Source organism: Theropithecus gelada, chromosome 4 (genome assembly GCF_003255815.1).
Source record: "Theropithecus gelada isolate Dixy chromosome 4, Tgel_1.0, whole genome shotgun sequence".
Classification (NCBI taxonomy): domain Eukaryota; kingdom Metazoa; phylum Chordata; class Mammalia; order Primates; family Cercopithecidae; genus Theropithecus; species Theropithecus gelada.
Genome location: NC_037671.1, coordinates 59061271 through 59089039, shown reverse-complemented (window position 1 = coordinate 59089039; position 27769 = coordinate 59061271). Strand labels below are relative to the sequence as shown.

Below are 27769 nucleotides of genomic sequence, written 5' to 3'. Positions count from 1 at the left end.
CCTTGTTGTCCTCTTTATGTTCCTCAAGTGTCCCTGTACCAAATCATTGGAGAATGGCCAGCAAAATAACCACATTTCACAGCATCTCATTAAATTTTCATCTTTCATTAAGAATTACCTAATTTAGTAGATTAGGGAAAGTGATAGTTTATTATTGAGCAATCCTTTATAATTAGGTTATCTTTATAAATAAATTATTTGTCTAGAGTTACATTTTAGGTCTAAATTAATTTATACTAATTAAGTCAGCCATAAGTTGTAAGTGTGCACATGATGTAGTATTCATTGAGTGTCACCCAATTATTTTTTCAAATAAACACATTTATTTTCTCTTTCTGTCCAAAGTACTATGCTCGACAATAGGGCTAACAAAGGGTTGGAGATGGAGCCCCTGCCCTTGACAGTTCCTTCTAGGTCACTCCCAATATCAGTGCTGAAATTTTATAGTTACTGTTTTTTTTCTGTTATGCTAACTGAACTGCTGTGCCGTTTCCAACTATGAATCACAAATGTGATGAGAGCATCGGAAGCTGCTGTGTAAAAGTGTACAGCCAATACGTATGTAAAAAAGACAAATTAATCCTATTCACAGAGTTTATCATACCAGAGTCAACACTATCGTATAATTAACCCTGACTTTAGCTACTTGGTGACAAAACAGAAAAACAAAACAAAACAACAAAAACAAAAAACAAAAAAAACTCCCACTTTTTTTCCTGCATCCAAGCCAATTAAATTCATCTAGATTAGAATTGAAGCAAAATATTTTCCAGAGAAGTTTGCATCTTTATGTAATCTTAAGGCTCAAGAATGACTCTCTTTGAGATCTGGATGGCAAAATAGAACTAGGGTAATAACAATAATTATTGGCATAATGTAAGGATTATAAGAATAGGAGTTCAAAATTCTGGTTTTGGGTTCTAGCTCTGCCACGAACTAACTGTGTCACCTTGGTCAAGTCTCTTTTGTCGTTGAGACTTGGGTTTTTGTATTTTGACTGGTAATGTGAGAATGATCTCTCAGCCCCTTCCAGAAGTAATAGGCCAAGTATCTACTACATACAAAGTGTCATGCTGTAAAGGCACCATGAAAACATGATTCCTGTCTTCTAGGTGCTTAAGGCAGGTAAATAAAAAAACATCATTAGGGTAAATACCAAGTAACAAATTATGTATAGAAAAGAAATGGTTGGAATAGTTCTGGTGAAATGGTTGCTTCTAGCTCAAGTGATTAGAGAAGCCTTCCAAGAGGAGTGATATTTATGCTGAAGCCTGAAGGTTGTATGGTAAGTACAGTAGTCCCCTCTTTGTGGTTTTGCTTTCCATGGTTTCAGTTACCCGTGGCCAACTGTTGTCTGAAAATGTTCAGTGGAAAATTACAGAAATAAATGATTCATAAGTTTGAAATTGCGTGTCATTCTCAGTAGCACGATGGAACCCTGAGCTGCCCTTCTCCAATCCCACTTTGTCCTTCCCAACATGTGAATCATCCCTTTGTCTAGCAAATCCATACTTTATACTCTGGCCATCTCAGTTATCAGGTTTACTGTCAACTGTATTGCCATGCTTGTGTTCAAGTCACCCTTATTTTACTTAATAATGGCCCCATAGTGCAAGAGTAGTGATGCTGGCAATTCAGATATGCCAAGGAGAAGCCATAAAATGCTTCCTTAAAGTGAAAAGGTAAAACTTCTTGACTTAGTAAGGAAAGGAAAAAAAAAAATCGTATGCTGAAGCTTCTAAGATATGCCACAAGAATGAATCCTCTATCTGTGAAATTGTGAAGAAGGAAAAAGAAATTCATGATAGTTTTGCTGTCACACTTTAAACTCTAAAAGTTATGGCCATAGTGCATGATAAGTGCTTAGTTAAGATGGAAAAGACATTAAATATGTGGGTGGAAGACATGAATAGAAAACATTCTGATTGATGGCAATGTGTTGCATCAGATTTACATAATTAAATAACACTTTATCATAGGTATGTATGTATAGGAAAAAAACATAGTATGTATAGGGTTTAGTACTATTCATGGTTTAAGGCATCCACTGGGGTCTTGGAATGGATCTGTGGTGGATAAGTGGGGCCTACTATACCTGAGTAGATTCAGAGAAAATGAGAGCAAAATCTCAGGTTGGTATAAGGGCTTGAGAATAGACAAGATTTAGGAAAGCACATGCCTGTTTTCAGGGCTTGTTGTACACCAGTATGGTTAGAGAGAGGGACTGTTGAGATCACGTAAAGGAATATAGAGCTGGAAGTATACATAGGTGTCAGCTACAATAGAAATGATTTGTGTATACTACATGACAGTTAACAAAAGGCTTTGACATAGCATTATTTTATTTGAATCCTTTAGGAGGGCACCTGCTCTGAGTCCTCTTAAGAGAAGCAGGCTGGGTACAGTGGCTCACGCCTGTAATCCCAGAATTTTGGGAGGCCGAGGCGGGCCGATCACAAGGTCAGGAGATGTAGAACATCCTGGTCAACATGGTGAAACCCTGTCTCTACTAAAATACAAAAATTAGCTGGGCGTGGTGGCTCATCCTGTAGTCCTAGCTACTCGGGAGGCTGACGCAGGGGAATCGCTTGAACCTGGGAGGTGGAGGTTGCAGTGAGCCAAGATACTGCCACTGCACTCTCGCCTGGCAACAGAGCAAGATTCTGTCTCAGGAAAAAAAAAAAAAAAGAGGAAGCAAAAAAATCACCTTTTGATTTCTTTTCCAGCAACTATAACAAAACAACCCAATCACTGTTCTTTCACCCAGGGAGAACAAAGAGTTATGGCCTCTGCTGCAGAGGGCCTTGGAAAATGGCCAGTTGGGGGCCTTTCTGGTGACCCTGAGGCTGAGCTTTTGAAGGGTACCATGTTTTTGAGGTCCAAGGATCAGCATCATTGGGTTATATTCTGACTGCAGACACCATCTCTCCAGGGATTTATGGCAACCTGCTCATGTGTTTAGTGTGGTCATTACAAAGTTTAATACGAAGTATAATAAATTTGCAGGTAATTCATTATGTAAAAAGACCTTTTTATTGACTGAAATACATTAAAGTTTTTAAAAGTATTTGAAATGTATGTAGCAACTTTTCAACTTCTTCCTTTAAAATTTCTCTCCTAATAATTATTCCTAAATGTTTACCCTCCTCTGAAGTCCTCAAGCCTACACCCTCACCTTCAGCCAGTGACCTTTTATCTCCTGACTCATAAAGAATATTAATGCATCAAGTAATAACTCCTTAAACTTATTGCACCTAAGAACTAACTGGCATCTTAGCCTTCCTTCCCAGTCCAGTGAAAAATTCATCTGTTGTCCACGCTGATGCTTATGCTTATGTTGTGAATTCTTTTCTTCCCATCTCTTGGGGGATATTCTATTAGTCATCCCCTTCTTCTTTATCCTCAATCACTCCTTCTCTGCTGGCTCCTTTCCCTTACCTATAAACATCACATGTGCTTACTATTGGAAATAATAGCAACAGCCCAGAACCTCCCTATGCCATCAACTCTTCTCTTGACAAGAAAAGTTTCCTGAAAAAGCTTCTTTGTTACCTTCTATTCCTCACCTCTCATTTATTCCTCAACTTAATTTAATCTGGCTTCTGCTGCTACTATTTAGAACAACTCACACTTAGCTCACCAATTATTTCCAAATTGATAAATTGATTATTTTAGTCTTTAATTTAGTTGATCTATCCAGTATTCAATACTATTGGCCACTGATTCCCTCTTGATATTTCCTTCCTGGTTTCTAGATAACACCTTCTAAATCCCCTGCCCCTTTCTGGCCCTGGCTTTCTCTGTTTTTGCACTGAATCCTCTTCCTACTTATAACTTGACATTCCCTGTCTTAGGCCTACTTAAAAGAAGAAAACAGCTTTATTGAGATATAATTTACATACCATACAGTTCATCCATTTAAGTGTATAATTAAGTGGTTTTTGGTATATTCACAAGGTTGTGCAACCATCATCACAATTTAATTTTAGAACATTTTCATCACCCCCAAAATAAACCTATACCCATTAGCAATTATTCCCTATTCCCCTCCCTCCTTCATCCTTTAACTCTAGGCAGCTACTAATCTTCTTTCTGTCTTTTTTTATTTTTAAATATGGAATGCTTCACAAATTTGTGTTTCAGTGTTTCATCCTTGTGCAGGGGCCATGCTAATCTCTGTATCTTTCCAATTTTAATATATGTGCTGCCCAACCGAGCACTACTTTCTGGCAATAGATTTGCTGGGCCTCATTTTTGCCTATTCAGATTTTACTTGTGGGATCTCACCATACTGACTGTTTTAGTTTACCCCCATATCATGGTTACTCTGAAATCTATCAAATTTAGACCTCACTTTTGATCTCTAGGTTCAGAGTCACCTGCTTTTTCCTCATTTTCCCATAGATGTCCCATTGGCATCTCAAACTGAACATGTCCAAAACTGAACTCATCAGTCCTTTACCACATCTTATGTACCTATTTTGGAGAATGACAATATTCTCACATCCAGTCCCCAAACCCCTGCAGTTTTTTAAACTAGGAATATAGAAGATAGAATAGACGGCTCCCTCATCCATCCTGTGCCATCTGTCTTCTCTTTTAAATGTGTCTAGACTCTGCCTTTCATTGTATTCCCATTGCCGTTTATTTGGTTCAAGCCCTATCATAAACCTCTGGACAAGTCTCTCTGCATCCCCTTCCCCAACCCATCAACACCAACTTAATAAAGATCATTTGAAAAGACAAATTAATTATTAAAACTTCTATAACTTATGAAGACATTCAGATTTAAGTAATAGAAAACCCAACTTAAAATGGTTTATTAATAAACAGGGATTTCTATTCTCTCATAACAAGAAAGCTAGAGATGGCCACAGGCTTTGCTTGAGCAGTTCTACCATGTCATTTTCGGTATATTTGGAATAATCTGGTCATTCCCTTGTGGTTGGAGAATGGTTGGCACAGTTACAGACATGGTGTCTAAATTCAAGGAAGGAAGGAGGGGAACGGGCAGAGCCAGCCATGGTTATTTATCAGAAAATCTGAATATTTGCCAGAAGACTTTTCAGTTAGATTTCTGTTTACCCTTCACTGGCCAGAACTGCCACAGGCCATCTGTCACTATAAAGGAGGCTTGGGATGTGAGGTTTTATCTTTCTTAGTATCTGTAGTAGAGATAGGCAAGGGAGAAAGAGTTGGGTAATGCATATTTCTCCCCTACTTGAAATCCTTCAGTAGCTTCCCACTTCTTTCAAGATCACAAAGTTCATTCTTAGTATAATGTCAAAGGGTTCCTTGTACTGATGTCCTGTGATAGGTCGAGTCTACCATTTGTCCACACTTCTTATAATTCTTCAAATGGACCATGATCTTTTAGGATTATTGTTTTTATCCATGTTATTTCCAACTAATAAAGTCTCTTTCTATTTCTTTCCTCTCTTTTCTCATACACCTCCAACAAAAACAAAAATACTCAAGCAAAAAAAGGGTAACTCTTGCTCTTTCTTGAAAGTCCAGTTCATAAGTTACCTCCTGGGGCCGGGCGCGGTGGCTCAAGCCTGTAATCCTAGCACTTTGGGAGGCCGAGACGGGCGGATCACGAGGTCAGGAGATCGAGACCATCCTGGCTAACACAGTGAAACCCCGTCTCTACTAAAAAATACAAAAAACTAGCCGGGCGAGGTGGTGGGCGCCTGTAGTCCCAGCTACTCGGGAGGCTGAGGCAGGAGAATGGCGTAAACCCGGGAGGCGGAGCTTGCAGTGAGCTGAGATCCGGCCACTGCACTCCAGCCTGGGCGACAGAGTAAGACTCCCTCTCAAAAAAAAAAAAAAAAAGTTACCTCCTTAAGGAAACTTTCATGACTCCTGCCTCATAGTAACAATTTAGTTTGGTTTTTTTTTGTTATTGTGAGTCTCTTAAAGACAGTCTACAACCCCAGTTCTTAGTTTAGAATCTGACACATAGTGAAGCTCAGTAAATGTTGGATGAATTAATGAATATTTGAAGTTTTCTACAGGTCAGTTTCATTCTCAATTCTCATGAATTTGCCAACTTCCCCAAATATCCGGTATCCCTCTTTTCCTTAAGGGGAAAGAGACAGATGGTTTTCATATTGTATCTTTTTTTTAAATTTATTTGAGACAGGGTCTCTCCCTGTTGCCCAGGCTGGAGTACAGTGGTGTGATCTCAGCTCACTGCAACCTCTGCCTCCTGAGTTCAAGTGATTCTCCTACCTCAGCTGCCTGAGTAGCTGGGATTTCAGGCGCTCACCACCATGCACGGCTAATTTTTATAGTTTTAGTAGAGACAAGATTTCACCATGTTGGCCAGGTTGGTCTGGAACTCCTGACCTCAGGTGATCCACCTGCCTTGGTCTTCCAAAGTGCTGGGATTACATGAATGAGCCACTCTGTCTGGCCCCATATTTTATTTTAGACATATAGTTATACCTTACTTATGTCTTACCCTGTGTTTTGTTCACAGATACACAGAATCAGACACTTTAGAAAATGAGTTGAAATTGGCCAGGTGCAGTGACTCATGCCTGTAATCCCAGCACTTTGGGAGGCTGAGGCGGGCAGATCATCTGAGGTTGGCAGTTCGAGATCAGCCTGACCAACATAGAGAAACCCCGTCTCTACTAAAAATACAAAATTAGCCAGGTGTGGTGGCAGGCCCCTGTAAACTCAGCTACTCGGGATCTGAGGTGGGAGAATCGCTTGAGCCTGGAAGGTGGAGGTTACGGTGAGCTGAGGTCATGCCATTGAACTCCAGCCCGGGCAACAAGAGTGAAACTCTGTCTCAGAAAAAAAAAAAAAAAAAAAAAAAAAGAAAGAAAATGAGTTGAAAATATCCCTATATTTTTTTTTTTAATTGAAGGAACTTTCATCCTTTGAGAGTTTTAAATCAAAGTTTGATATTTAATGTTTTTATTTCAATTTATAATCTAAAAGTAATTCTGAATTATTTTGTAACCATTTTACCTTATAACCAGTACTGTCATCCAATTCCAGTTCCTGAATTTGTGTTTTACTTACAGTCACATTAGTGCCAAGTGGTATTGCTTTAACTGTCATAAGCTTAAAAGGAAAGATTTGAGGCAATTCTTTATTTATAATTTATGCATTCATGCCAGATGAGAGCCAAATGCTGTGCTTTGGTAATCTGTTTAACTAATTTTGAGAAATGTGGTGGTATATTTGAATAAAGAGCATCAGAAATGGCAAATATTGGACCGGGTATGGTAGCTCATGCCTGTAATCCCAGCACTTTGGGAGGTGGAGGCGGGGGAATTGCTTGAGCTCAGGAATTCAAGACCAGCCTGGACAATATAGCAAGACCTTGTCTATACAAAAAAATAATTTAAAAAATTTGTCGGGCATGGTGATGTGCTTCTATATTCCTACCTACTTGGGAGGCTGAGGCGGCTGATTGCTTAAGCCCAGGAGTTCGAGGCTACAGTGAGCCATTATCGTGCCACTGCACTCTAGCCTGGGCAGCAGAGCAAGGCCCTATCTTTTTTTTTTTTTTAAAAAGTGAGAAATGGCAAATTAAATTAGAGTAAATATAGAGCACAAATTATAACATTGTCTTGTGGGGTGTATAAAACATATAGATGTTTGACACCTTTAGTGTAAAGAATGGCAGGGGAGTAATGAAATTCATATACATTTGCAAAGTTTCTACATTTTATATGAAGTGGCATGTTAACTTAGGTAGAATGAAAAGTTAAGGATGCATATTTTAACTCTCAGAGCAACTAATTAAAAAAAGCAAACCCAAGAGATAAACCCAACTAGAACTTCTAAAACATATCCAAATGACCTGAGGAAGGCAAGAAAAAGGGAACACAGGAACAAAAAACCAGAAGAGACAGACTAAAAATAAATAATAAAACAATAGATGTAAATCTAACAATATCAATAATTACATTAAATATTAATGGGCTAAACACTCCAATTATGAGACATAGATGACCAGAATCGAGAAATAGCAGGGCCTAACTATATGCTATTTACAAGAAATTCAGTTTAAGTATGAAGGCACAGACTGAAAGTGAATGGATGGAAAAAATATAAATGATGCAAAGAATAATCATAAGATTAGAGTGGCTATATTAATATTAGCTAAAATAGATAATCAAGGTAAATGGTATTAACAGAGACGAAGAGGGATGTCCCACAATGATGAAAGGACCAATCATTCTGGAAGACATCATCATAAATGTGTATCTACCTAATGTAAACATAACCTCAAAATGTATGACATAAACATTTCAAAAGTAAAGGCAGAATTAGACAATGCTGTAATCATAGTTGGTGATCAACAGAGTTTAGAAGCATACCTCTTTCAGCAATTGATAGAACATCCACATAGAAAATCAGTAAAAATGTAGGTAAAGATCTAAACAACTCTACCAACTATCTTGACCTAACCGATACTTCTAGAAACACTACACTCATTGACCAGGTGCGGTGGCTCATGCCTATAATCCTAACACTTCGGGAGGCCAAGGCAGTAGGATCATTTGAGCCCAGGAGTTTGAGATCAGCCTGGGCAATATGACAAAACCCTGTCTCTCCAAAAATACATATTAGCCAAGCTTAGCGGCATGCACCTGTAGTCCCAACTACTCAGGAGGCTGAGGTGGGATGATTGATTAAGTCTAGGTGGCCGAAGTTGTGGTGAACCATGATAGCACCATTGTACTGTAGCCTGGGTGACAGAGCGAGACCCTATCTTAAAATGAATAAATAAATATTTGTAAAGAAACACCATACTCACATGACTCATTCACGAAGACAGACTATATTCTGGGTTAGAATACAAGTCAACATTAATTTAAAGGATTGAAATAATATAGATTATATAGGAATCAGTAATATATCCAAGAAAATCTTGAATATTTTTAAATTAAATAACATTCTTCTAAATAATTTATGTATCAAAAGGAAACCATAAAGGAAATTTTAAAATATTTTAAACTAAATGATAATGAAAACACAGTATCTCAAAATTGTGACGTGCAGCCAAGGCAGTGCTCAGAGGAAAACATATAGCTTTAACTGCTTATCTTAGAAAAGAAGGAAAATCTAAAGTCAATTAGCAAAGCTTCAACCTTAAGAAGTTGGTGGGGGGTGTTGGGGGGAAAAGCAAATTAAACACAAAATAAGTAGAAAAAAGGACATAATAAAGGTAAGAGCAAACACAGATATAAATGAGAAGAGAAAACCAAATTAGACTCTTAGATCAACAAAGTTTATAAACTTCTAGCTAGACTGATCAAATAACTGATATGACAAATGAAAGAGGGTATAACTATGGAATCCACAGACATTAGAAGGGTAAGAAAACTGGTTGCAGTGGCTCATGCCTGTAATCTCAGCATTTTGGGAGGCTGAGGTGGGAGGATCACTTGAGCCCAGGAGTTCAAGACCAGTCTTGGCAACACAATGAGATCCCAACTCTCCAAAAAAAAAAAAAAAATTAGCAGGGCATGGTGGCTTGCGCCTGCAGTCCCAGTTACTCCAGAGGCTGAGGTGGGAGGATCTCTTGAGCCCAGGAGGTCAAGGTTGTAGTGAGCTGTGATTGCGCCACTACACTCCACCCTGGGTGACGGCAAGACCCTGTCTCAAAATAAAGTAAATAAAATGAAAAAAAAAAAAAAAGGATAAGAGAATATATTATACAACTTGATGCCCACAGAAGTGACAAATTAGATTAAATGGATTTTTTTTGAAAAATATAACATTAACATTGATACAAAAATGTCAAACTAAGATGGCTTATTATTATGAAAATAGTTCTTTACTTTGTGGATTCCTAAAAGAGTCTTGTGGACCCCAGAGGTTTATGGACCATATTTTGAGAATTGCTGCTTTAGATGGGTGCAGTTTATTATATGTACCTTATATCTCAGTGAAGTTGGTTAAGAAATATATATGTACATAATTATATATATGCATAAAAATATATTGCATAAAAATGTGTGTGTATATATGTGCTTGTGTGTGTGTGTGTGTATATAATATGTGGGGTACTGTGGAATTTATTTTACTTTAAGAAGTTTCTGTCATTTTGAGTGTATAAAACACTGCCTGACAGTATATTTAAGACTATGGCATTTTTGATAGTATGATTGAAACATTGTCTTAATTCCATTTCTGCTAGACTTATATATATATATATATATATATATATATATATATATATATTTTATTTTATTTTATTTTATTTTATTTTATTTTATTTTATTTTATTTTATTTTTTTGAGATGGAGTCTTGCTCTGTCACCCAGGCTGGAGTGCAGTGGCACGATCTTGGCTCACTGCAATCTCCACCTCCCTGGTTCAAACAGTTCTCCTGCCTGAGCCTCCTGAGTAGCTGGGATTACAGGTGCCCGCCACTACACCTGGCTAATTTTTTGTAGTTTTAGTAGAGACAGGGTTTCACCATGTTGGTCAGGCTGGTCTTGAACTCCTGACCTCAAGTGATCCACTCGCCTTGGCCTCCCAAAGTGCTGGGATTACAGGTGTGAACCACCATGCCTGGCTACTTATTTATATAATGTTTATTGGAAGAGTGATCTATAGACATCTATAAAAGTAAAATAAATATAGAAAATAAATAAAAACAAAATGCAAAAACAGTGAAAATGGCTTGACCAACTTACAAGGACAGCAAAAAATTTATAGGGAAAGCCTAGATATAAGGGAAACTTTCTAATCTTTATGTAAGTAATTTTTCTTATTGATTTATGTTTATCTATAGCTCTTTATTTATCTATCCACCTGTTCATTCACTTATCCATCCATTCATCCAGCCATCCTTCCTCCTTGTGCATATTGTATCATGCCTTAGAACTACTCTCATACCAAGATCTTGAATTCTGACATGTCCTTCTCTGTCATACCCCCTTCTATTTCTGTACCTTATTGTGAACTCTTAATGAGTTCCCTTCTTACCTTCGTCAGGACCAAAATCTTCTTTGGGGGTCAGCCTGTCATTACCTTCTTATTTAACGTCACTTGGCAGTCTGCTTACTATAGACCCTTGGACCAACAGTTTTGAGAAACTTTGTTATTCTCACTTCACTCATGCAATTAATTAGTCCTGCCACAGTGACTTTGCCAACTCCCAGACTTGGTGACTGCTTTTCTATTCTTGTGCCTGGGAGGCATATTCTTATTGGACAACTTCACAAAACTCAACCATTTGATTCATTATGCTGTCTTGCAGTCATCACTGCCCTTTTGTAGTGTATCAATTAGCTGCTTCTTTGTAACAAACCATTTAAAACTTGGTAACTTAGACATTAATCATTTAGCTCACAAATCCATGGATTGGTGATTTGGGCTGTGCCCAGTTGGGCACTTGGTCTGGTCTGAGTCAGGCTTGGCTCATCACAGCTGGAAGTCACTCATGTGTTTTTGATGCGCTCTGGCTGACTCATGGTTTTCCACTACATGGTCTCTCCTCTTCCAGTAAGCCAACCCTGGTTGGTTCACATGTGGTTAGATTTGGGTTCCAAAAGCAGCAGGAGTGGAAGTGCACGAGGCCTCTTGAAGTCTGGACTCTGGGCTTGTACAGTGCCTCTGGTGACACATTGTTTTGGCCAAAGTAAGTCACAGCGGGTAGAGAAGAAGAGTCCTGATAGGAGGAGTTGCATAGTATTGTGGCCATTTGTGCAATCTACCATAGGTAATCTTTTGATTTATTTTTGGTTTGCTACTGTCTGCTATCCCTAAAGTACTCATGGTAAGCTTTTTCTGTTCTTTTCCGTGGACAGTCTTTTCCAATTTCTTGGCTTTCATATGTATGGAAATTACTTCCACCAGACATTTTTAGGCCCAACTTGGTTTTTCAAAAATTTCAGACTGGGTGCTGTGGCTCATGCTTGTCATCCCAGTGCTTCGGGAGGCTGAGACTGGAGGGTCGCTGGAGGACAGGAGTTCAAGACCAGTCTGGGCAACATAGTGAAACAAAAAATAAAAAAAATTAGCTGGGTATAGTGGTATGTGCCTGTTGTTCCAGTTACTTGGGAAGCTGAGATAAGGAGGATCACTTGAGCCCAGGAGTTTGAGGCTGCAGTGAGCTATGATCATGCCATTGCATTCCAGCATAGGCAACAGAGCAAGAATCTGTCTCAAAAAAAAATTAAAAAAAAAATATATATAGAGAGAAATTTCTAATTTTAGAATATTCTAATTTCTAATTTCTAATTTTAGAATATTTTTCATCATCCCCAAAAGATTTCTTATCCCTGTTTGCAGTCAATCTCTGTTCCAATCCCTAACTCCATGCTGCTTTCAGTATCTGTAGATAGTGCCTTTCCTGGACATTGCATATAAGTAGAACCATATAATATGTAGTCTTTCACATCTGGCTTCTTTCATGTAGCTTAATGTTTTTGAGGTTTGTCCATGTTGTAGTATGTATCAGGTAGTTTGTTCATTTTTATTGCTGAATAGTATTTCATTCTGTGAATATACCATACTTGATTTATCCATTTACCAGTTGATGGACTTTGGCATTTCTCCCTAATGATTAGCTATTACAAATAGCACTGCTATGAATATGTGCTTAAAACCATTGTGTGGACATATATTTTCATTTCTCTTGGGCAGATAACCTAGGAGTAAAATTGCTAGGTTGTATGGTAAGTTTAATTTTTAAAGAAATTGTTGAGTTTTTTTTTTTTAAATGTCTGTACAATTTAATATTCTCATCAGCAGTGTATGTGGGGTCCAGTATCTTGACATCCTTGGCAATATTTGTTATTGTCTGTCTTTTTTACTATAGCTATTCTATTGGATATGTAGTGATAGCTCTGAGTTTTGATTTGCATTTCCCTAAAGACTAATGATGTTGAGCCTCTTTTCACATGCTTTTTAGCTATTCATACATCTTCTCTGGTGAAATGTTCAAATCTTTTGTCCATTGTAAAATTGATTTTTTTTTCTTATTGAATTTTAAGGGTTCTTTATACATTCTGGATACAAATTCTTTAATAGATACATAGTTTGCGTATTTTTATGGTCTGTGGTTTGTCTTTTCATTTACTTAATGGTGTCTTTTAAGTGCAAAAGTTAAAAAATTTTAATACGTCCAATTTATCAATTATTTTTCTTTATGGATTATACTTTTGGTGTCATTTCTAGGAATTGTTCGCCTCATCCAAGATAATAAAATAAGTTTTCTGCTGCTTTTTTCCCAAGGCAATTTAGTTTTGGTTCTTACATATAGTTTGTATAGTTTGAGTTTTTCTCTGTTTTCTGAGTTTGTAAATTGCTGGTATTAGTTTTTAAAAAATATTTGAAAGGTTTCACCAGTGAGCTCATCTGGGGCTGGTGTTTTCTCTGTGGGAAGATCTTTTCAAGTTGTTAATTCAACTTCTTTACTTTTTATGTGCCTCTTCAGATTATTTTTCTTCTTGAGTCACTTTGGTAATTTGTGCCTTTCCACAAATGGTTCATTTCATCTAAGTTATCTAGTTTGTTGGCCTAAAGTTGTTTATGGTATTCTCTTTTGCTCCTTTTAATTCTGTATGGTTGATAGTACTTTCGGATTCCCTTTTTATTTGTCTAGCCAAAAAGTTGGGGCTTTTGTTATCCTGTCCTGTCGCACACTTCTGTGACCATGCTTGCATCCAGGAAGCAAGACAAAAACCAAACATAAAGGAATAGGAGTTTGCCCTGCCTTTGATATTGTTTAGGGGCTGTGAGAAAAAAAAAAAAATGAGTGATTTCTGTACTTTCTCTGAGTCTTAAGAATTCTCCTTCTTACCTCTTTACCCAGAATTAGGGCACTTTTTCTGGAGCTCTGTATCTGAACCTCAGTACCCATTTCTGGGTTTCAGGCTGCACTGCTGCATTGCATTCAGTCTGGGGAATGATGGAGGTCAAAAATGGCAAACTCACCACTGGTTTGCATAAACTCTGAATTTTGGCTTTTTTACTTCAATTGGCCTGCTGCTGTTTATGTTTCAGAATCCTCAAGTAGCTGCTCAATGCATTCTGTTCAGTTTTCAGCTACATTCAATGAGAGACGTGCTTATTCTACTTCATTGTAATTGGGAACACAAACTGACTTTAACTAGTCTGTCCTCCATCCATTTCAAGCCTGTTGCTTTTCTCTTTTTATTTATCTACCCTTTAGAAAATCTTGTAGGATTTTGACAGTTGGTAAGATGATGCTGGTAGAAATGTGTTTTGCTACATGTAACTCATGAAATACTGAAGACTCCATTTATTTTACCATTATACAAATTTTTTTAGGAATCAAACGTCAATAGATTTTTCATTTGGAAAAGTTTCTTTTCTTATTTTTTGGTCCCATCTCATTATTCTTTTTTCTTTTTTTGAGACAGAGTCTCGTTCTGTCACCAGGCTGGAGTGCAGTGGTATGATCTTAGCTCACTGCAACCTCTCCCTCCTGGGTTCAAGCAATTCTCCTGCCTCAGCCTCCTGAGTAGCTGGGACTACAGGCACATGCCACCATGCCCAGCTAACTTTTGTATTTTAGTAGAGATGGGTTTTCACCATGTTGGCCAGGATGGTCTTGATCTCTTGACCTCGTGATCTGCCTGCTTCGGCCTCCTAAAGCGCTAGGATTACAGACGTGAGCCACCGTGCCTGGCAATCTCATTATTCTTTATATTTTCTGCATTTCCCTCCAACTTCTGAACATAAAATAGATTGAGATTAAAGAACTACTTGCAGATTTTAAAGAAAACAATATGTGTCTCTTCATGTTTACTGATGAGTTTACAAAGAGTAGAAATTTCACATTAAGAAGTAATTAAGCAGTAGACCATTAACAAGTTTTAAATTACTAACTGACCAACTTTGAAGAATCATTAAAAGAACATTAAATAAGTATATTCCTGCTACTGCCCACTCTGCAGTGAGCGGCATGCAGCAGGCAGCAGGCAGTTGTGAGCATTTCGAACTGATCTAGAGTGTGACTGCCTCTTGTTTTAAAAATGGTTGCGGGGCATCCCAAAGTGAATCCCAAATACAATCTTAATTGTTTAGACTCTCTTAAAATATTTGGGTTACCTAGCTATATGTCTGAATCATCAGATGTTTTGGGTGGGAGATAAAATTGGGAAATTTTGACTGGCTACTGCTATATTACAATTTCTCTAGAAACCTCAGTAAATAATGGACTCAAGCATGCCTTGAGCTGTTCGCTGAGAAACTATGGCAACGGGCCTTTTAATTAAAGCTGAAGTAGTGTGTGTAGCTTAGGAAAACAGAGATATTGCCAATTGATAGGGTGACAGTATGGGAATCATCCATGAAGCTAACGAGAAATTTCTTTTTAGTTATATTCAGTTAACTCTTTGTTACCTATATTGTTCAAAGAAACACTAGTAAACTCTTTTAGTGGACATCAGTATTTGGCTTTGGAATATGTCACAATATTTTTTAAAGAATATATAGCTTCCGAATTTTTTTTTAAGAATGATATTAAAATTATTTTGTGTTTTCTGAGTACATGTTAAACTGAGAGTTGGAAGTTAATGGAAGGGTCAACCTAGAGGCATCCTTAATGTCAGAGGGTGGCCAATCTGACATAGTCCACGAAACCAATGATCTCTCCATTTTGGTGATGGAGACATTAGTGTGCCTTCATTCTCTCTCTCCATGTCATTCTCTGTCTCTCTCCCCGCTCTGTGTTTCTCTCTTTCACTATATATATATGTATATTATATATAATATATAATACCTATTATATTATATATATGTAATACCTATTATATATATATTTTATATATATATAAAACTGCACTGGTGGGCTGATGATTGACAAATTAGTAAACTGTCCCTTTCTTGAGCTAATGCATTTACAGGCAGTGTGCTGGAATTTATAAGTCCAGACCATAACAAAAAGTAATTTCTTATTGCTAGCTTTCCAAATTAAAAAAACGAAAACTAAGTAGAAAAGCAAGAGTTGTCATTTTTTGAGGGTCAGGTATGTGTTATGCTAACAACCCCCAGTGATAGGCAGATTCTATTATCCCTTTGGTAGGGGCTGACGAGGGGGAGAATTTGAGTTTGTCTGTTGTTTTAGCATTCCATCTTAAAAAGTGCCCCTATTTGAGGATAAATTGCAGTCACCTGGTGAAGGCAATAGCTGGAAAGATGAGTAGCATCTGATTAAATACAATTTTCTACTCGGGAGGCTGAGGCGGGAAGATTTTTAGGAGCCAGGAGTTTGTGACCAGCCTGAGCAACATAGTGAGACCCCCATCTCTAAAAAATAAATAAATAAATATATTTTATATATATATAAAATAAAACAAAATGTAATAGTGACAAATGTTAAAGCCCCTAAGCCAGAGACAGTGTAGGAATTGGCTCTTACAAAAAAAAGCCTGTTATCTGGTTTCCTTGGCTTTCGGTTTCAGTTCACTTTTTATGATACTGTTGGCAGAGTAAGCTATCTAAAATCAGATCTGATCTTCCACTCCTTTTGCTTAATGGCTTTTCTTTGCTTAATGGCTTCCTGTTGCTTACAGGGTAAGTACACCCTTTCTCGGTATCAGCTCCCACATACCTCTAATGCACACCTTAAACTCAAACAAGACCCAGCTGCTTGGTTCCCTGCCCCATTCTGTTTTCATTTCATTGCTCATGCTGGAATCCCTCTATTCTACTTTTTTTGTTGTTGCAAACTCCCATTTCTACTTAAAAATGAGGATTAAACATTGTTTTCTTCCTTTATCTCACATTCTTCCCTTAGTCTTCATGGACATTCTCCTTCTTGTTACCGAACTGAACTAACTGGGGCCTGCTCACCTGGCACGGTAAGGCCAAACATCCACACTGAGGTTTGCAGTGGAAGAAAGGAGGGCATTTATTTGCAGGGTGCCAAGCAAGGAGAATAGGGCAGCTTATATGGCTTGCAAGTCAAGTTTTTAAAGGCATGGTTATGTTTTAGGAAAGCAGAAGTTGCAAACAAAATCATAAATCAATATGTGGAGGTTACACATTGGTTTGGCCTACAAAGGGTGGGATATCTTGAAGTGGGGACAGGTCATAGGTAGATTCAAAGATTTTCTGATTTGCTGTTGGTTAAGGAAGGGAAGCTTTGTTTAAGATCTGGGTCAGTAGAAGATGGTTAGCTCTGGTTTGTGGTGTGACTTCTTTCAGGCCCATCAGGAAGAAATTTACAGCAAAGAGAAGTGGTCAGAGATCTGTTCTCAGTTCCCCCTATCTGAGGTCTACATGCTGTTTGGTGGAGGTCCGGGTTTCTGAAAAACAACTCAGGAACATATGTTAAGATTTTATCTTTACTTTCTATAGAGAACCCAACATCCTATTATTTTAACTTCCTTAGATATTGTTTTAAGCTACTAATACCTTCTTGCTTATCTAGTTGCTCATTTATTTCTCAGGGAGTGCTAGGTGCCTGGAAATTCCCTTGAAGGAAATCAGGATTTTCCATTATTTCTATGCTTGGGACCCACAGACCCCTAAGAAGTGTCCCTGCTCCATCTCACTCTGGGACTTGGATATGGGGATCTAAGTCCCCATCTATGAGGGCACCAGATATGGGGATTTACGTACCAAGGCAGGTGGATGTAATTTTTATCTTGTTTCCATAGCCTTGTGTGGCATCTGGCATGGAATAGGCACTTACTATTTGTTGAATATTTGACTTTGGATAAATATTTGATGTATATAGGAATGGAATTAAGTGAGTAAACTAGTTAGAGTCATCAGGCATATTTGAGAAAACACGGAGTAGTTGAACTTCAGTTCTGCTGTTTTCCCTCCTCCTTCTCTCCCACCCTTCCTTGCCTCCCGGCTGCCTGTTCCTCCCATGCCTGTTCTGTGGCTTCCCAGAACACCTTGGTCAAGGAATTGCTCTTCCCTTAAATGCCCCTCTATTAATCCACTTCCATTCTGCTGATAAAGACAGATTTGAGACTAGGTTTGGAAGACTTTTTCTGGAAGAAAAAGAGGTTTAATTGGATATAAAGTTCCGCATGACTGAGGAGGCCTCAGAATCATGGCGGGAGGCAAAAGGCACTTCTTACATGTTGGTGGTAAGAGAAAATGTGAGAGAAGCAAAAGCGGAAACCCCTGATAAAACCACCAGATCTCATGAGGCTTATTTACTACCATGGGAACAGTCTGGGGGAAACCACCCCCATGATTCAAATTATCTCCCACTGGGTCCCTCCACAATACATGGGAATTATGGGAGTACAATTCAAGATGAGATTTGAGTGGGGACACAGCCAAACCGTATCATTCTGCCCCTGGTCCCTCCTAATCTCATGTCCTCACATTTCAAAACCAATCACGCCTTCCCAGCAGTCCCCTAAAGTCTTAACTCATTTCAGCATTAACCCAAAAGTCCACAGTCCACAGTCTCATCTGAGACAAGGCAAATCTCTTCCACCTATGAGCCTATAAAATCAAAAGCAAGCTAGTTACTTCTTAGATGCGGTGGAGGTACAGGTATTGGGTAAACACAGCAGTTCCAAATGGGAGGAATTGGCCAAAACAAAGTGGTTACAAGGGCCCATGCAAGTCCAAAATCCAGCAGGGCAGTCAAATTTTAAAGCTCCAAAATGATCTTCTGTGACTCCAGGTCTCACTTCCAGGACACACTGATGCAAGAAGTGGGTTCCCATGTTCTTGGGCAGCTCCGCCCCTGTGGCTTTGAAGGGTACAGCTTCCCTCCGGGCTGCTTTCACAGGCTGGTGTTGAGTGTCTGCGGCTTTTCCAGGCCAACAGTGTAAGCAGTTGGTGGATCTGCCATTCTGGGGTCTGGAGGTCAGTGGCCCTCTTCTCACAGCCCCACTAGGTGGTGACCCAGTAGAGACTCTGTGTGGGGGCTCTGACCCCACATTTCCCTTCTGTACTGCCCTAGCAGAGGTTCTCCATGAGTGCCCTGCCCCTGCAGCAAACTTTTGCCTAGGCATCCAGGCATTTCCATACATCTTCTGAAATCTAGGTGGAGGTTCCCAAACCCCAATTCTTGACTTCTGTGCACTCGCAGGCTCAGTACCACATGGAAGCTGCCAAGTCTTGGGACTTGAACCCTCTGAAGCCATGGCACTCTTTGGGGACACAGAGCCAAATCATATCAGCCCCTGAGCTTCCAGAATACCCTCTGCCTTTCTTTCCCAAACTTCTACCCTCAACTGCAATCAAAATGCCATTTCTGTACTGAGGAATGCTGCTAGATATAATTAGGGGATTATCACGTCAACCTAATTTATGCCAAGCTGTAAATGACTGACAGTGAGGCAACAGGAAGTGTTTGGATTTTGAATTCCACAATATAAGTGATTGATTTGGTGTTCAAATTTCTGACTGTGTATATAACCTTCTCTTTCACATAGTATATTAATGCCATCCTAAATATGTTTTCATGCAATGGTTTTGGATTATGTCATGCAATCGTGACAAAGGAATATTCTGAGAGCTGCTTGCCTGTAACTAGTTTCAGCAACATTGCTGTCTTTTTTCAGCAGCATTTGTGCAATTATTTGAATATTTTATTGCTTTTTCATATGTTTCTTATATAAATGAATGAACACCAGAAAAATTACTACTAATGCTGGTGATGGGAAATTAGGTCTCATATAGCAATTCACTTCAGATAAAGATATAAAAAATCAGGTGAGCCAGAAAGAAGAAATTCTTAGCTTCAAGTGGATACTCTCTGAATTTAAGACCATCTAGAATCTGTTTTATTGGTAGGAAAAGAAGCAAAAGCAAGGAACTGTATGGAATTCTGGAACTCTATCATTGAATATTGTATACAAAAAGGAAGATATAACTAAAGATTTTTAAACCTATATTTTAGGTTTTGGGTCCTGAAATCCAGTTTCTCATGAGATTCCTGCACATTTCATTTTTTTGTGTTTTCAAGAAAACATTTTATGCACAAGACAGGCGGCTGGTAAAAGGTTAGGAAAAATGCCTGGGTTTCCTTCAAGCTGTCCCTTCTTCGAAGTCATTAATTCTTGTCTTAGATCTTTTCAACAACTGGCATCTAGGTAATAGCTTTGCTGCAACTACTTTAGTAGATCCCAAAGTTAGGGCCCTGAGAAACCAAGATATGGCATAGGCCTGTGGGCTAGGCACTGAGTGCTACAAGATGAGGCCAGAGCCTGCAAACCATCATCACCTTCCTTACCTGTTTGTGTCCTTACTCAGACACAATTACCAGATCCTGGAGGCCAGCTCACTTTGGGCCATTAGTTCTGAAGGACTTGGTCTTACTAACCCAACTGAGAGGAGCTTCTGTCAGAAACTTAAATGGAATACAATCAAGTTGAATAAGACTTGTCTCTATTTTTGAGGAGTTCTCTTTTCATTTCCTTTATCTTACAGTGATGGGTGATCAGATAAGAAATGAATCATTCATTGAATTTGGTGTTGATGCTTCTTTTCTTCTCTTCTTTGGCTATGCTTGCATTTATCTGAGAGTTTTCTATATGTTTTATAAAGAATTAAAGGTAAATTGGGTTTATTAACATTTTATATATGTTTTGTATAGAATTACAGGGTAAATTGGGGTATTAAAAATTTAGTGTGGCAACCTTTGCTGTTACTGTTTTTATTTGTTTGATTTTTGAGAAAGTAAAACATTTATGTGATTCAAAAATCAAAGCATATAAAAGTATATCAGTGAGAATTCTTTATCTCATTCTTGTTTTTTATTTCTGGAAGAATAAATCTTCTAAATAATGACTATTCTTAGTTTCTCTTAAATCTTTTCATTATTTTTCCATACACACGGAAATAAAAATTTATTTTATTTTCCCCTTTTTATATGGATAGTAGTATATTGTATACACTGTTTTGCATCTTGTTTTATTCACTCAGTGTATCTTGAAGAGCTTTCCATAGAGAAATACTTCTTTTTATAGGTGCATAGTATTCTACTGGATATATGAACATAATTTAGCTAACCATCCGCCTATTAATGTATTTGGGATTTTTCTAATCTTTCATTATTACAATCAATGCTGAAATGTAAAACCTTAGCCTTTTACATGTGTGCAAATGTTATCTGTGGGATAAATTCCCAGAAGGAGAATTGTGGAATCAAATATTTACATATTTCGATTTTGGTAAATATGATCACATGGCCATTTACAATGGTTTAATTATTGAAGCTTCATAATATGCTCTAGTCCTCCCTTATTGGTATACTCTTTTAGTTGTATTCTTTTTATTCCTATGTGAATATTAGAATTGGGTTGTCTAATTCCAAAGGAAAAAAATCAGTATTTTTGTTGAACAAATTTTTTTTTTTTTTTTTTTTTTTGAGACGGAGTCTCGCTCTGCCACCCAGGCTGGAGCGCAGTGGCCGGATCTCAGCTCACTGCAAGCTCCGCCTCCCGGGTTCACACCATTCTCCTGCCTCAGCCTCCTGAGTAGCTGGGACTACAGGCGCCGCCACCACGCCCGGCTAGTTTTTTTGTATTTTTTAGTAGAGACGGGGTTTCACCGTGTTAGCCAGGATGGTCTCAATCTCCTGACCTCGTGATCCGCCTGTCTCGGCCTCCCAAAGTGCTGGGATGTTGAACATATTAAATGTGAATTTTATAAAAGGATAAATGGAATATTTATAATTTTGAGTTTTCCTAGCAGTAGGTATACTTTTCTGTAGTTCAACTCTTCTTTTTTGGTAGAGTTTTTTTCATGTATTTCTTTCATATTTCTTGTAAAATTATATCTAGTATTTTATCTTGGTTGTGATTAAAAACAGATCTTGTTTACATTATGTCTTCTGTTTGTAGTTTCTATATGTGAAGCTATTGGTTTCCTTATCTTAATCTTATAATCTGATAACTTATCTTACTCTTTGTAGTGGGTTTTATTATAGTAGAATCTCTTGGGTTTTCCAAGTATACTAACATATCGTCTGCAAATAGTGATTATTGTATATCCTCCTTTCCAACTTTTGCATTTTATTTATTTCTCTTGTATAATAGTATTGGCTAGGACATCCAGCAAAATGTTAAATAATAGAAATAAGAGTGAGTACTGGCCAGGAGCGGTGGCTCACGCCTGTAATTGCAGCACTTTGGGAGGCCGAGATCGAGACCATCCTGGCTAACACGGTGAAACCCCGTCTCTACTAAAAATACAAAAAATTAGCCGGACGTGATGGCAGGTGCCTGTAGTCCCAGCTACTTGGGAGGCTGAGGCAGGAGAATGGCGTGAACCCAGGAGGCGGAGCTTGCAGTGAGCCGAGATCGCGCCACTGCACTCCAGCCTTGGAGACANGAGAAGTTACTTAAGAACATTTTAGGTGACATAAGATAGGGTGAAATGAGAGATCTCTCCTGCACTGTGGATGGAGAGTCACTTATTCAAACATATATGTCACTTATTTTAACTTAATCATAAGAAGTATGGGCTTCTTGTGATTAAGTTAAAATAAGTGACATATATGTTTGAAAATTAGAAATGATGGCTTTGTATGTTTTCAGTACCAAAAAAAAAAAAAAAAAAAGCTAGCTCTCTCTGTATGTTTAATTTATTGCCTTAGTAAAATTTGCTTTACCATAAGAAAACATTGGTAGAAATCGAAGATGATCGAAACTGAGAAGAAACCAGTATAATTGCTTGTATCAGCAAGACACCATGCTCTCAGATTTTCTTGTTTAAGCATATTAAAACTGTCCTCAGGCTATCTTTGAACACAGAAAAGCTGAACTGTGTGTGTATGTGTATACATACAGATAAACATGAATATAAATATTTAAAAATATGTAACATCAGTCTCCATCCATTGGTGAGCTGGAGCTGGGGATCGATATGCATATAACTGACTCTCCAGGGAGAGCTATCTGATAGGGAGCTATATCAGCTAGGGAGAGCCAGTTATATGCTTGTCATTCCAACTCTGCGTTCAGTGATATTATGGCCATGATGGGAGTGTTTATACCATGAATTTTGGCAAGCACTATGTGATGATTAATTTTATGTGTCATTGGCTGGGCCATGGGGTACCCAGATACTTGGCCAGACATTTATTCTAGGTGTTTCTGGGAGGGGTTTTTTTTTTTTTTTTTTTTTTTTTTTTTTTAGATGGTGGATCGCTCTGTTGCCCATTTTTGTTTAGATGGTGGATGCTAGAGTGCAATGGCACAATCTCGGCTCACTGCAACCTCTGCCTCTGGGCTCAGGAGATTCAATTGCCTTAGCCTCCCAAGTAGCTGGGACTACAGGCATGTACCACCACACCCTGCTAATTTTTGTATGTTTAGTAGAGATAGGATTTTGCCATGTAGGCCCGGCTGGTCTCTTAACTCCTGACCTAAAGTGATTCTCCTGCCTCAGCCTCCCAAAGTGTTGGGATTACAGGCGCGAGCCACCGTTCCTGATCATAGGGAGGGTGTTTTTGGATGAGATTAACATTTAAATTGGTGGACTTGAGTAAAGTAGACTGCCTTCCATAATGTGGGTGGGCCTCATCCAATCAGATAAAGTCCTTAATAAAACAAAAAGACTGACCTTCCCCTGAGTAAGAGAGAATTTTACCCTTGAGTGCCTTCAGCTGGAACATTGGATCTTCCTGCTCAATGACTTTTGGACTAAAACATTGGCTCTACTTGCATCTCCTGAACTACTGGCCCATCCTGTATATTTGAATTAACCAGCCTCCAAATTGCCTGAGCCAGCTCCTTCTCTGTTTTGTTTCTCTGGAGAACTCTGACTAATATACCCTACATCCGGAATTTTTTTTTTTTTCTTACCAGTGAGCCAGTTTACCAGCACCCATTCTCTCCATCTAACTAGGGAAAAAATCAAAATTCCCAAATAAGTACTTCCTGATCACTGTCTCTGTCTAAGCTAAGGAAAAAAATCAACAAGTCCCAAATAAGAACTTCCTGATAGGTAATCTTTTTAATATTCAGGCAGTTTCCTTATATTCTTATGTTACTCAATTTTAAAATCAGTAATTTCTCCTGAACTTAATTGAATTTTAAAAATTTAAAGGAATTTTTGATGTACCTATTGATATAATTATTTCTTCTTTAATTTATAACCGTAATGAATTATAGTAATGAGTTCCCTATTGAATCAGCCTTGATTTCTTGGAATAAACTTTACTTAGTCTTGGAATATTATTATTTTAACTAACTTTGATAGGTTTGGCAAGATTTTATTTAGGACTTTAAAACTTACATGTTAGATTGATGTATTGTTTATTTCCTTGAGTTTATCAAGTTTTGTTTTTAGGTTGTGCTAGGATCTTAACATGAATCTAGAGTTATTTTTGGCTTCTGGATGTTAATTTTAATTACTTTGAAACAATAAAATTTAGTAAATGTTTAATAAACACCCATTATAATTGCTAAACTGTGAAATCAGCATTATTTGTATCTGACCAGCTGTACAAAACTCATCCATTTTTCTTTTGACAAAAAGTAATAGGAATTCCAAACAATAAAGAAGAAACTACTCATTAAAAGTCATATTTACTAATCTAGCACCATAATTCCAGTCTTAGAACCCCCCATGCAGCTGGAAGGAGGATATGGAAGAGGTGAGAATATTGGAGATGTAAGAGTAGTTCTCAAGTTGGGGCCCCATTTTGCTTGCTCTAAGGCAAGAAAACAGAGGGTCTAGCAAAGAAAAAAGTCACTGAGGCTAGAGATTCGAACAAAAGCTTTTGGTTCAAAGGTAAAGGAGGCCCTAAAGAGCAGTAGAATCAGTGTATCTATAAGACAGTGCCTCATGAACTAGGCTCCAATCTTCTTGGCATCCAAGTCCTTTATAATTTCAAGGATTTTTTTTTTAGCCAGGTTTGGTATGGTATGCCATAGTTCTGAGCCAGATACATTCCAACCACATTGCTCAAAGTAAATCAAAGCAGGAACTGGACCATGATGTTGGTAGGGAAGGTGAGGAGGGCATGAAGGGCGGCTGCAGCTCCATGGGCTGGCCTGATGAGAAAATTTTTATCTTTTTCTATTTCTTAGAATAATTTGAAAAATATAAGAAAGACCTGTTGTAGGTTAGATAGAACTTGACTGTACACACACAGCCCTTTTTGACTTAAGCAATATGCTTCTGGAAATGGGAGTGCTAACTGAGTCAGTGCATGGGAAAACAGAGATTTTAATAATCAATGGGAATGGGAACTTATATATCTTAATGATATATGTATATATGGAGAAAGGATACATATGTATATACGTATTTAAGGAAATAATTTCATAAACAGCAATATAATAATAATTCAGTGCTGTGTGTAGCATTTAATAAGGGCTATGTGTGCAAAATCTTTGTGCCTAGAACCTTTTTTCATATTAGGTCTTTATCCTATCCTCTTTCGTATCTTCTATGATTATAGTCCATTTAGATTTTTCTTCCTCTTTTATATGTTGAAGATAAATATACGAAATAAAAAAAAGGATCCTTTTCTGCTGATAGTCTTCCCCGTTTTGATTGCACCCCCACCAGTGAAATAAATTTGAGCATGCCCACTCAATATGTATATGTATTTATGTATCAATTATATACATAGACACCTATTCTAATGTATTATGTAAAACAAATTTCAACATGAGAAAAATGCAGTTAAACATGCTTCATTATTTTAAAAAGTCTTTAACACTATGTGATTTAGTAATTCAATGTCTGGTTTTAAAGTCAGTTTATTTTGATATTTGATTTTAGTCATTGCTATCTCAAAAAAAGATTCAAATGGAAGAAATGCATTGATAACTGCTCTTACTAATCACGACATTTGTATTTCAAGTTCATCCACTGATTATGCAAAGTTATTTAAAAATAAAATTTACTAGAAAATTTTCATCTTTCTTGATGTCAACTGATTTTCTTATAAACTAATCTGAAGGTGTCGATAGTTCTACTTTTAACAAATGATTACAGAACTCATTGAAGATCTTCATTTGGTTGGCTTCAAAACATATTAGAAAACTCTATTTTCAAATTTTAAAATCTGCAAAATTAGAGCTTTTCTAGATAATAAACCTATATTCTTTGGGAGGAACAGAATCATGTTAGTAGAAATATATTCAAATTCATATTTTCAAAATGCTCTTTCTGTCCCACAAATTTAAAAGAGCCATTACTTTCTCATTCATTGTTCAAATATTACCTTTATTTGTTTGATTTATTTGTTTAAAAATGTCTGCCACTCTGCTGGCCATGGTGGCTCATTCCTGTAATCCCAGCACTTTGGAAGGTCAAGGTGAGATCTCCTGAGCCTAGGAGTTCCAGATCAACCTGGGCAACATAGGGAAACCCTGTCTCTGTGGGGAAAAAAAAAAAATTAGCCAGTCTTGGTTGTGTGTTCCTGTGGTCCCAGCTACTCCGGAGGCTGAGGCAGGAGAATCACTTGATCCCAGGAGGTTGAGGCTGCAGTGAGTGGTGATAGTGCTACTGTACTCCAGCCTGGGTGACAGAGCAAGACAGTGTCTCAAAAAAAAAAAAAAAAAAAAAAAAAAAAAAAAAAAAAAAAAAAAAAAAAGGAAGACAGAAAGAAAAAGAAAAACTGCTGCTGATGGCATCTTGCTTTGGAACTCTTGTCTTTCTATAAAATAAAGCTGCATAATTCGCTTTTAAATTTGGCAATGCTTTGAAGTACTTTTTATAGACAACCAATGAAACTCTGTGATCCAAAAAATTTTTAACGGTTGCTCACTGTAGTAGAGACTGTGAATTTCTACCAAGAATTATTCTTCTCTTCTTTTTGTAATAGAAATGTCCTGGTTGTAGCTGGGCGCATGGTGAGTGAGCTAGAGACTTCATTTCCCAGCCTTTCATGCAGCCGTGTGTGACTCTTTGGCTAAGTTGTGGTGGATTGGATATAAGTGGAGGTGATATATACACTTTCTAGGTCAAGCCCTTAAAAGAAAGCAGCTTGCCTCCCATAGCTCCTTTCTTCTCATGCCTGGGAAGGAACTGTGGTGGTAAGCTAACTTCAACCCTGTGGGCAAGTAATATTGGAGGGGAAGGCTGAGCAGTGATAGAGTAGGATCTTGGGTTCTTGGATCCCTTGGATACTGGGATCTTATTTGAATAGCTGTACTTTTGGATCTCTTTGTTACAGTAGCTAGCCTGTATCTTACTACGCTTTTTATCTCATTACAATGCAGTGTAAACAGTCTATATTTTTGTTGTTTTTATCAAAATTATTGTGTGTTTATATAATTGCTGTAAAAATAACCACATTGATTGAACTGGTGCAGAGCAGAGTGTTTAGATATATATATCTCCTTTTTTTTCCCCCTCCGGAGACAGAGCCTCACCCAGGCTGGAGTGCAGGAGTGCAATGGCGCGATCTCAGCTCACTGCAACCTCTGTCTCCTGGGTTAAGCAATTCTCCTGCCTCAGTCTCCCAAGTAGCTGGGATTACAGGTGCATGCCAAAATGCCTGGCTAATTATTATATGTAGTAGAGATGGAGTTTCACCATGTTGGCCAGGCTGCTCTCAAACTCCTGGGCTCAAGTGATCTGCCTACCTTGGTCTCCCAAAGTGCTGGGATTAAAGGTGTGAGCCACCTTGCCTGGTCCAAATATATATATCCAAATATATGTAGGAGTTTAGTAAATGATAAAGATGGGCATTTGAAATCAATAGAGAGGCACTAATAGTTGTTAAAGTTGTTGGGTGATGGGTACTGAAGGTTCTTTTTTAAATCTTTTTGTATTTTGGAATTTTCTGTAATAAAAAGTTAACACATTTAGGAAATTAAAAAATGAATAAAATAAATTCATTGGAGAAAGGATAGTTCCGTAGATGATG

General features: G+C 37.8%; 1 protein-coding gene and 1 non-coding gene across 2 annotated transcripts in view; one reads left to right on the top strand and one right to left on the bottom strand.

Moving 5' to 3' along the window:
- Positions 1 to 27769, top strand: part of LOC112623776 (dystonin) — a 485036-nt gene that overhangs the window by 5356 nt on the left and 451911 nt on the right. The window lies entirely within an intron of this gene.
- Positions 4111 to 4220, bottom strand: LOC112623893. Its single transcript, XR_003119252.1, has one exon. It is a non-coding gene; the product is annotated as a U6 spliceosomal RNA (small nuclear RNA).